A 12,099-nucleotide genomic window follows, 5' to 3' on the forward strand; every position below is an offset into this window, starting at 1 on the left:
ATAGTTGATAGACATAGAGGAAGTAAGGAGCAAGGTGAACATCTTCCTGAGCTAGGGGAAGAACAGAAATGCAAAGCAGAGAGCCAAGCTGGGGCCAAGAGTTGTGTTTTCTGGGACCGGACATCAATGGTGCTTTGGGAGCTGAAGGTGCTTGTAGTAAATACACTCCAGGGTGACCCATGATTCTCACCTCCTGACATCATGCTGTCTGTAATTCTTTCCTTTTGTGTATGGGTGGGACCTTGACTTGCTTCTGGTCCCTATAATATGGCAAAGAAAGTGAAAGATGCTCAGTCGTGTCCAACTCTTTGCGACCCCATGGACTATACAGTCCATGGAATTCTGCAGGCCAGAATACTTGAGTGGGTAGCCTTTCCCTTCTCCAGGGGATCTTCCCAACCCAGGGATAGAACCCAGGTCTCCTGCATTGCAGGCAGATTCTTTACCATCTGAGCCACAAGGCAAGCCCATAAGTGGCAAATGTAAAGGGATTTTTAAAATGTAGTTTAGGTCCCAAATCTGGTGACGTTGAATTAATCAAAAGGGAGATTATTCTGTGTATGACTTTAAGGGTATCAGGAGAAAACTCTTAAAAGAAGTAGAAGGTCCTTTTGAGAGGAGAGACTCTCCCTGCAAACTTGATGAAATAACCGGCCACGTGGAGGAATTCCTTGTGGCAAACAATTGAGGGCAGCTTTGCGGCCCTTCAAGGACTTCCAGCCAACAGCCAGCGAGGAAACAGGGTCCTCAGTCATATGGCTGCGGGGAATGAGCTGTGCAAACAACCTAATGCCCCCATCGTTTTTTAATGCAGTCTAAAGAAAGTGATTGTACCTGTTTATTTATTTTAGATTATTTTAATTGGAGTATACTTGCTTTTGAATGCACTTTAAAGTCTTCTTCCCCAGGCATAAGGCCACCTGGCCAAGGCACCTGGTGTATAGCCTTGAGAATCCCTGGTCATAAAGCCCCAGGTAATTGGTACTCACATTCCTGACCCACGACTGTTAGATAATAAGTGTCTTGTTTCAGTCTGCTGAGTTTGTGGTCATGTGTGATCCAGCAATAGATAACTAATATAGTACTGAATGAAATCTGAGTGGATGGAATGAATGAATGGAATCTGAATAAAAGGCTGAAAACCTGGCTACATAGAAAATGATAGCTAAAGCGGGTGTGGACTCCAAACTAGGAATCAAATCAAGCTGCTCCCTAACTCTAGTTGCATAAAGTTTGTACCCCCAATATCTCCCCAGAGCAAGAACCTTAAAATGCTGTTATCAAACTTGGTTCTGGATTGGTGGTTCAGGAGTGCCAGGTGAAGGCAATCACAGGCGCCTGAAAACTTATAGACAAGAAAGGCCAGACCAGGGGAAAAAGCTGTCCTTCTCCAGTCAAGATAAAATGTATACTAAAGTCACAGGAAGAACTCTAAAGTTAAGAAAAGCAAACAAACAAAAACCTCAGTGCTCCAAGCATGGATTCTTTGTAAATTATATTAATTACATTATAATATTAATTTTATGGAATTACTTGACAAACCTTTTAAAATCAAAATTATAAATTCATTTCAAATTTATAAGGCAAAAACATCTCAAGAAAAGTTTGAACATGAAAAAGGAAAAGAAATCTTGAAAGTTCATTGTGAGGAATACATTCTACACATTTGTGAAGAGAAATTAGTAAATCTAAAGATTGTTCTGAGAAATTCAGGATGGAGGAGAGACAGACTGACACATATAACGTGCATACCAACGTTAAGAGTCCGGGGGAATATATTAACTTAATTTTACATGTAACTGGAGTTTCAGAAGAAAAGAAAGGAGGGACAATCAAAAGAAATAAGAAATAATATACTCAAATTTTTCAAAAAACTGAAGAAAATAGATTCTCAGATCTTAATCCTTAACTGGTGTCTGATTGTTACTAAACAGAGCAAATAGCACCTGGCAGAAGGACAACTTAAGCAGTGATTGAATCCTGAAGAGGTTTTGAAAAATTCTCATGTACGATCCACAAAATTATAAATAAATACAGAAATGTATATTCTAGAAATTCTTCAGTCTTATTTTCAAAGCTTACAACCCCAGTTTAATCAGGTATAACACATTAGTAATCATCATGAAGTAACCTCCAACAGAGGGACATTCTACAAAATACTTGGCATTTCTCAAAACTATAAAGGTCTTGGAAAAAATAACCTAAGAAACTACTATAGTAGAGAGGAGCCTATGAAACTATAATGATTAAATATAAGGTGTGCTGGATAGAGTCCTGAAACAGAAGAAGGACATTAGATAAAAAACAAGAAAATTTTAAAAGATTTCAGTTTTATTATTTTAAAGATTAATTTTGATGTGAATCATTTTTAAAGCCTCTATTGAATTTTTTACAGTATTGTTTCTGTTTTATGTTTTGGTTTTTTGGCCACAGGCATGTGGGATCTCAGCTGACCAGGGATCAAACCTGCACCTGCTTCATTGGAAGGTGAAGTCTTAACCACTGGACCATCAAGGAAGTACCTCAATTTTATTTTGATCACCAGCTAGATTGAGAATTATTCAATTATTTTATTGTTTTATAGTACAAATGAGAAAACTGAGGCAAGTTGATTGTAGGCATTTGTATAGTTCTAGTAATTTTATAGATAATAGAATGTTTAAAATTATTATAAATTGTAATTACAAGTTTCTATGAAATATCTTAGATTAACCTTGATTTGAATTCTGTAGTTAAAATGAAACAGTAGCAATATAATAATTGTAGCTAATTACAACAGATGCATATTATCCTTTTTTAGGAGTGTTGGCACTCAAGAAAATTATTCTAAAGTCCATCTGAAAGAATGGACATAGGAGAATATCCATACGTGAAAACTAATAACCTTTAAGTGTATTGCACAGAGCTCTGCTGATGTTTATTTTAATCATATGTGTGGTGGTGGTTTAGTTGATGTCATGTCCAATTCTTTACGACCCCATGGACTGTAGCCCGCCAGGCTCCTCTGTCCATGGGATTTCCCAGGCAAGAATACTGGAGTAGGGTGCCATTTCCTTCTCCAGGGGCTCTTCGCAGCTGAGGGATCAAACCTGCAAACTTGCATGTCCTGCATTGCAGGCAGGTTCTTTCACCACTGAGCAACCAGGCAAAACTTAATCATATGTATAAAGCTGAATTTATGTCCTTTAGGATTGACTGGCTTGATCTCCTTGCTGTCCAAAGAACTCTACAAGAGTCTTCTCTAGCACCACAGTCCAAAAGCATTAGTTCTTTGCTGCTCAGCCTTCTTTATGGTCCAACTCTCGCATCTGTACATGACTACCGGAAACACCATAGCTTTGACTCTACAGACTTTGCAAAGTGACATTGCTGCTTTTAATACACTGTCTCGGTTTGTCATAGCTTTTCTTCCAAGGATAAGTGGTTTTTACTTTCATGGCTGCAATCACTGTCCTCAATGATTTTAGAGCCCAAGAAAATAAAATCTGTCACTTCTTTCACTTTTTCCCTACCTATTTGTCATGAAGTGATGGAACCGGATGCCATGATCTTAGTTTTTTGCATGTTGAGTTTTAAGCCAACTTTTTCACTCTCTTCTTTCACCCTCATCAAGAGGCTCTTCAGTTTCTCTTCACTACCATTAGAGTGGTATCATCTGCAGGACTACATATATATATATATATATAATATATATAAAACACATCACTCTGGATGTGTCAAAGTGATGTATTTTTAACACAAGGGCCCCCCACCCCGCCCAGTTCATGCCTTTCTTCAAATTGCTTAACACAATACATTTAATACCATATAAATGTATGAAGAGCTAGAAACCATACTAAATTGTATATCCCTGAGGAACTGTTCTTTACTCCTACATTTCTCAAAAAGGATGCTTGGCACATGCTTATTATTTATTGATTTAATCTGGAAGGGGAGAAAAGTGTGTTCTCTTGGCCGTCTATTTGTGTGACCGTAAAAATAACTTTCCCCTTCTGAGTCTTTTTTCCTCATTTGATTATTGAACAATGTATGGTTATTCTGTGTATCCTATAATCAGTGTCATTTTGCATGTGTGTACTCTCTACTGAAATTAAGGCATCAAGAATCTCTGTGTTTTCCAATTATTCTCCCTGGAGAGAGTTTCTCCTCAAAACACACATACACACACATATAGAGACATTTACATATCATTATCCTTTCCCTATCGATAGAGAATATTATAAAAGTAGTCTGATGACTCTAAATAAAGTTTGAATACACAAAATGTAAGGATTATCATTATTTCTCATTTGTATGTGGATGCGTTCTTCTATTTAATGCTAATTTCATGCAAGGTACTTTCCCCCCAGAGAACACTAGACATCTTTGAAATCATTGTTTCACTAATCATTTGTAGAATTCTTAGAGGTAGTTGATGATAAACATCACACGTATTTTGTAAAGAAATAATGGTCTAGGAGGGAGGAGCCAAGATGACGGAGGAGTAGGACGGGGAGACCACTTTCTCTCCTACAAATTCATCAAAAGAATAACTGAATGCAGAGCAAACTTCGCAAAACAACTTCTGATCGCTAGCTGAGGTCATCAGGCGCCCAGAAAAGCAGCCCATTGTCTTCGAAAGGAGGTAGGACAAAATATAAAAAGATAAAAAGTGAGACAAAAGAGCTAAGGACGGAGATCCGTCCCGGGAAGTCTTAGGCGGCATTGCTTGGGGTAGGGTCCGGGCCTGAGTGCCCTGAGGACAATCGGAGGGAGCTTCTGTGAGTTGCCAACTTGAACTGTGGGAGACCGAAAGAGAGAGAGTAAATTAACCGGCTCGAACACACTGCCGGCTGTTCGCAGAACAAAGAGACCGAGAAAATCCAGGGAAGAGCTCACAGGCTGCAGACGGGCCCAGCCCCGCCGGAGGCAGGGGGGAGGGGAAGGTCGCGGCGAGACACAGGGCGCAGGCAACCGACCGGCTTGGGCGGGGACTCGGGCTGGGGACCCGGAGGGCGGAAGGCGCAGGCATCCGACTGGCGCCAGCGGAAACTGAGACTGGGTCCGTGGAAGGGAGTGGGCGCGCCACACCTGGGGAGAGTGCGCCCACCGAGCCCCTGGCTGCCTGGACCGCTCTGATGGGGAAGGCACAGAGAGCAGGCGCAGCTTTTCGTTCCGCGCTTTTGTGGAACACCCGAGGGCTGGAACCTCGCGCAGCGCGGGGCGCGCTCCATATAGAACAGCCGGGAGCCTGAGCAGCGCAGAGGAGAGAGCAGCGTCAGCCCCTCCTGGCAGCCCCAGCCCATCCTCGCGGCGCAAGCCCCACGGCGCAAGCCCCTCCCCGCAGAGCGACGGAACTAGCTACCTGAATAAGAGTCCACCTCCGCCCGCCTGTGTCAGGGCGGAAATGAGGCTCTGAAGAGACCGGCAAACAGAAGCCAAATAAACAAAGGGAACCGCTTCAGAAGGGACTGGTGCAACAGATTAAAATCCCTCTAGAAAACACCGACTACACCGGAAGGGGCCCGTAGATATCGAGAAGCGTAAGCTGGAACGAGGAGCTATCTGAAACTGAGCCGAACCCACACTGACCGCAACAGCTCCAGAGAAACTCAGATATAATTTTACATTTTTCTCTTTATTTTCTTTTTTCTTTTTTCTCTTTTATTTTCCTTTAAAATCCCCTATTACTCCCCCATTACTCCTTAACTTTCATTTCCATAGATTTTTTACGATTTTTTTAATTAGGGGAAAAAAAAGAAATTTTTTTTTGTTTCTTTTTTTTGTTTCTTTTTCTTTCTTTTTTTTCTTTTTTCTTCTTTTTTTTCTCTTCTATTTTCTATTTTTCTTTTTCTCTTATTTCTTTTAAAGTCCTCTAGTACTCCTCTACTACTCCTTAATTTTCATTTTCAATACACTATAACCTTACCAAAAAAAAAAAAAAAAAAAAAGAAGAGAAGCCCTATTTTTAAACCGAAGATTAATCTCTCCCAATCTTGACTCTCTGTTTTCTACCTCAGAACACCTCTATTTCCTCCTTTCCCCTTCTCTTCCCAATCCAATTCTGTGAATCTTTGTAGGTGACTGGGCTATGGAGAACACTCTGGGAACAGACAGCTGCGTAGATCTGTCTCTCTCCTCTTGAGTCCCCCTTTTTCTCCTCCTGCTCATCTCTATCTCCCTCCTCCCTCTCCTCTTCTTCATGTAACTCTGTGAACCTCTCTGGGTGTCCCTAATGGGGGAGAATCTTTTAGCCATTAACCTAGAAGTTTTCTTATCAGGGCTATATAGTTGGAGAAGTCCTGAGATTACCGGAAGAATAAAACTGAAATCCAGAGGCAGGAGACTTAAGCCCAAAACCTGAGAACACCAGAAAACTCCTGACTACATGGAACTTTAAGTAATAAGTGACTGTCCAAAAGCCTTCATACCTACACTGAAACCAACCGCCACCCAAGAGCCAATAAGTTTTAGAGCAAGACATACCACGCAAGTTCTCCAGCAACGCAGGAACATAGCCCTGAACATCAACATACAGGCTGCCCAAGGTCACACCTAACACATAGACCCATCTCAAAACTCATTACTGGGCACTCCATTGCTCTCCAAAGAGAAGAAATCAAGTTCCATGCACCAGAACACTGACGCAAGCTTCCCTAACCAGGAAACCTTGACAAGCCAATCGTCTAACCCCACCCACTGGGTTAATCCTCCACAATAAAAAGGAACCACAGACCTCCAGAATACAGAAAGCCCACTCCAGACACAGCAATCTAAACAAGATGAAAAGGCAAAGAAATACCCAACAGGTAAAGGAACATGAAAAATGCCCACCAAGTCAAACAAAAGAGGAGGAGATAGGGAATCTACCTGAAAAAGAATTTAGAATAATGATAATAAAAATGATCCAAAATCTTGAAAACAAAATGGAGTTACAGATAAATAGCCTGGAAACAAAGATTGAAAAGATACAAGAAATGTTTAATAAAGACCTAGAAGAAATAAAAAAGAGTCAATTAAAAATGAATAATGCAATGAATGAGATCAAAAACACTTTGGAGGGAACCAAGAGTAGAATAACAGAGGCAGAAGACAGGATAAGTGAGGTAGAAGATAAAATGGTGGAAATAAATGAAGCAGAGAAGAAAAACGAAAAAAGGATCAAAAGAAATGAGGACAACCTCAGGGACCTCTGGGACACTGTGAAACGCCCCAACATTCGAATCATAGGAGTTCCAGAAGAAGAAGACAAAAAGAAAGGCCATGAGAAAATACTCGAGGAGATAATAGCTGAAAACTTCCCTAAAATGGGGAAGGAAATAGCCACCCAAGTCCAAGAAACCCAGAGAGTCCCAAACAGGATAAACCCAAGGCGAAACACCCCAAGACACATATTAATCAAATTAACAAAGATCAAACACAAAGAACAAATATTAAAAGCAGCAAGGGAAAAACAACAAATAACACACAAAGGGATTCCCATAAGGATAACAGTTGATCTATCAATAGAAACCCTCCAGGCCAGAAGGGAATGGCAGGACGTACTGAAAGTAATGAAAGAGAATAACCTACAACCTAGATTACTGTATCCAGCAAGGATCTCATTCAGATATGAAGGAGAATTCAAAAGCTTTACAGATAAGCAAAAGCTGAGAGAATTCAGCACCACCAAACCAGCTCTTCAACAAATGCTAAAGGATCTTCTCTAGACAGGAAATGCAGAAAGGTTGTATAAACGTGAACCCAAAACAACAAAGTAAATGGCAACGGGACCACACCTATCAATAATTACCCTAAATGTAAATGGGTTGAATGCCCCAACCAAAAGACAAAGATTGGCTGAATGGATACAAAAACAAGACCCCTATATATGCTGTCTACAAGAGACCCACCTCAAAGCAAGAGACACATACAGACTAAAAGTGAAGGGCTGGAAAAAAATATTTCATGCAAACGGAGACCAAAAGAAAGCAGGAGTCAAAATACTCATATCAGATAAAATAGATTTTCAAATAAAGGATGTGAAAAGAGACAAAGAAGGACACTACATAATGATCAAAGGATCAATCCAAGAAGAAGATATAACAATTATAAATATATATGCACCCAACATAGGAGCACCGCAATATGTACAGCAAACACTAAGGAGTATGAAAGAGGAAATTAATAGTAACACAATAATAGTGGGAGACTTTAATACCCCACTCACAACTATGGATAGATCAACTAAACAGAAAATTAAGAAGGAAACACAAACCTTAAATGACACAATGGACCAGCTAGACCTAATTGATATCTATAGGACATTTCACCCCAAAACAATCAACTTCACCTTTTTCTCAAGTGCACACGGAACATTCTCCAGAATAGATCACATCCTGGGCCATAAATCTGGTCTTGGAAAATTCAAAAAAAATGAAATCATTCCAGTCATCTTTTCTGACCACAGTGCAGTAAGATTAGATCTCAATTACAGAAAAAAAATTGTTAAAAATTCAAACATATGGAGGCTAAATAACACGCTTCTGAATAACCAACAAATCATAGAAGAAATCAAAAAAGAAGTCAAAATATGTATAGAAATGAATGAAAATGAAAACACAACAACCCAAAACCTATGGGACACTGTAAAAGCAGTGCTAAGGGGAAGGTTCATAGCATTACATGCTTACATCAAGAAACAAGAAAAAAGCCAAATAAATAACCTAACTCTACACCTAAAGCAATTAGAGAAGGAAGAAATGAAGAACCCCAGGGTTAGCAGAGGAAAGAAATCTTAAAAATCAGGGCAGAAATAAACGCAAAAGAAACTAAAGAGACCATAGCAAAAATCAACAAAGCTAAAAGCTGGTTTTTTGAAAAAATAAACAAAATTGACAGACCATTAGCAAGACTCATTAAGAAACAAAGAGAGAAGAACCAAATTAGCAAAATTAGAAATGAAAATGGAGAGATCACAACAGACAACACTGAAATACAAAGGATCATAAAAGACTACTACCAGCAGCTCTATGCCAATAAAATGGACAACTTGGATGAAATGGACAAATTCTTAGAAAGGTATAACTTTCCAAAACTGAACCAGGAAGAAATAGAAGATCTTAACAGACCCATCACAAGCAAGGAAATGGAAACTGTAATCAAAAATCTTCCAGCAAACAAAAGCCCAGGACCAGATGGCTTCACAGCTGAATTCTACCAAAAATTTAGAGAAGAGCTAACACCTATCTTACTCAAACTCTTCCAGAAAATTGCAGATGAAGGTAAGCTTCCAAACTCATTCTATGAGGCCACCATCACCCTAATTCCAAAACCAGACAAAGGTGCCACAAAAAAAGAAAACTACAGGCCAATATCACTGATGAACATAGATGCAAAAATCCTTAACAAAATTCTAGCAAACAGAATCCAACAACATATTAAAAAAATCATACACCATGACCAAGTGGGCTTTATCCCAGGAATGCAAGGATTCTTTAATATCCGCAAATCAATCAATGTAATACACCACATTAACAAATTGAAAGATAAAAACCATATGATTATCCCAATAGATGCAGAGAAAGCCTTTGACAAAATTCAACACTCATTTATGATTAAAACTCTCCAAAAAGCAGGAATAGAAGGAACATACCTCAACATAATAAAAGCTATATATGACAAACCCACAGCAAGCATCACCCTCAATGGTGAAAAATTGAAAGCATTTCCCCTGAAATCAGGAACAAGACAAGGGTGCCCACTCTCACCACTACTATTCAACATAGTGTTGGAAGTTTTGGCCACAGCAATCAGAGCAGAAAAAGAAGTAAAAGAAATCCAGATAGGAAAAGAAGAAGTGAAACTCTCACTGTTTGCAGATGACATGATCCTCTACATAGAAAACCCTAAAGACTCTACCAGAAAATTACTAGAGCTAATCAATGAATATAATAAAGTTGCAGGATATAAAATTAACACACAGAAATCCCTTGCATTCTTATATACTAACAATGAAAAAACAGAAAGAGAAATTAAGGAAACAATACCATTCACCATTGCAACAAAAAGAATAAAATACTTAGGAGTATATCTACCTAAAGAAACAAAAGACCTATACATAGAAAACTATAAAACACTGATGAAAGAAATCAAAGAGGACACAAACAGATGGAGAAACATACCGTGTTCATGGATTGGAAGAATCAATATTGTCAAAATGGCTATTCTACCCAAAGCAATCTATAGATTCAATGCAATCCCTATCAAGCTACCAACGGTATTTTTCACAGAACTAGACCAAAGAATTTCACAATTTGTATGGAAATACAAAAAACCTCGAATAGCCAAAGTAATCTTGAGAAAGAAGAATGGAACTGGAGGAATCAACCTGCCTGACTTCAGACTCTACTACAAAGCCACAGTCATCAAGACAGTATGGTACTGGCACAAAGACAGAAATATAGATCAATGGAACAGAATAGAAAGCCCAGAGATAAATCCACGAACCTATGGACACCTTATCTTTGACAAAGGAGGCAAGGATATACAATGGAAAAAAGACAACCTCTTTAACAAGTGGTGCTGGGAAAACTGGTCAACCACTTGTAAAAGAATGAAACTAGAATACTTTCTAACATCATACACAAAAATAAACTCAAAATGGATTAAAGATCTAAATGTAAGACCAGAAACTATAAAACTCCTAGAGGAGAACATAGGCAAAACACTCTCCGACATAAATCACAGCAAGATCCTCTATGACCCACCTCCCAGAATATTGGGAATAAAAGCAAAACTAAACAAATGGGACCTAATGAAACTTAAAAGCTTTTGCACTACAAAGGAAACTGTAAGTAAGGTGAAAAGACAGCCCTCAGATTGGGAGAAAATAATAGCAAATGAAGAAACAGACAAAGGATTAATCTCAAAAATATACAAGCAACTCCAGAAGCTCAATTCCAGAAAAATAAATGACCCAATCAAAAAATGGGCCAAAGAACTAAACAGACATTTCTCCAAAGAAGACATACAGATGGCTAACAAACACATGAAAAGATGCTCAACATCACTCATTATTAGAGAAATGCAAATCAAAACCACAATGAGGTTACACCATTACACGCCAGTCAGGATGGCTGCTATCCAAAAGACTACAAGCAATAAATGCTGGAGAGGGTGTGGAGAAAAGGGAACCCTGTTACACTGTTGGTGGGAATGCAAACTAGTACAGCCGCTATGGAAAACAGTGTGGAGATTTCTTGAAAAACTGGAAATAGAACTGCCATATGACCCAGCAATCCCACTTCTGGGCATACACACTGAGGAAACCAGATCTGAAAGAGACACGTGCACCCCAATGTTCATCGCAGCACTGTTTATAATAGCCAGGACATGGAAGCAGCCTAGATACCCATCAGCAGATGAATGGATAAGGAAGCTGTGGTACATATACACCATGGAATATTACTCAGCCATTAAAAAGAATTCATTTGAACCAGTCCTCATGAGATGGATGAAGCTGGAGCCCCTTATACAGAGTGAAGTAAGCCAGAAAGATAAAGAACATTACAGCATACTAACACATATATATGGAATTTAGAAAGATGGTAACGATAACCCTATATGCAAAACAGAAAAAGAGACACAGAAATACAGAACAGACTTTTGAACTCTGTGGGAGAAGGCGAGGGTGGGATGTTTCGAGAGGAATCGGGTGGAGAGGGAGGTGGGAGCAGGGATTGGGATGGGGAAGACGTGTAAATCCATGGCTGATTCATATCAGTGTATGACAAAACCCACTGGGGAAAAAAATATATATATATATATATATATATATACAAAGGATTTTCTAAAAAAAAAAAAAAAAAAGATTTTCTATTTCTTCCTGGTTCAGTTTTGGAAGGTTATACTTTTCTAAGAATTTGTCCATTTCTTCGAAGTTGTCCATTTTATTGGCAAATAGTTGCTGATAATAGTCTCTTATGATCCTTTGTATTTCTATGTTGTCTGTTGTGATATCTCCATTTTCATTTTTAATTTTGTTAATTTGATTCTTCTCCCTTTTTTTCTTGATGAGTCTGGCTAATGGTGTGTCTATTTTATTTATCTTCTCAAAGAATCAGCTCTTAGTTTTGTTAA

The sequence above is a fragment of the Dama dama genome, chromosome 17, assembly GCF_033118175.1.
Source record: "Dama dama isolate Ldn47 chromosome 17, ASM3311817v1, whole genome shotgun sequence".
In the NCBI taxonomy this organism is placed as follows: Eukaryota; Metazoa; Chordata; class Mammalia; order Artiodactyla; family Cervidae; genus Dama; species Dama dama.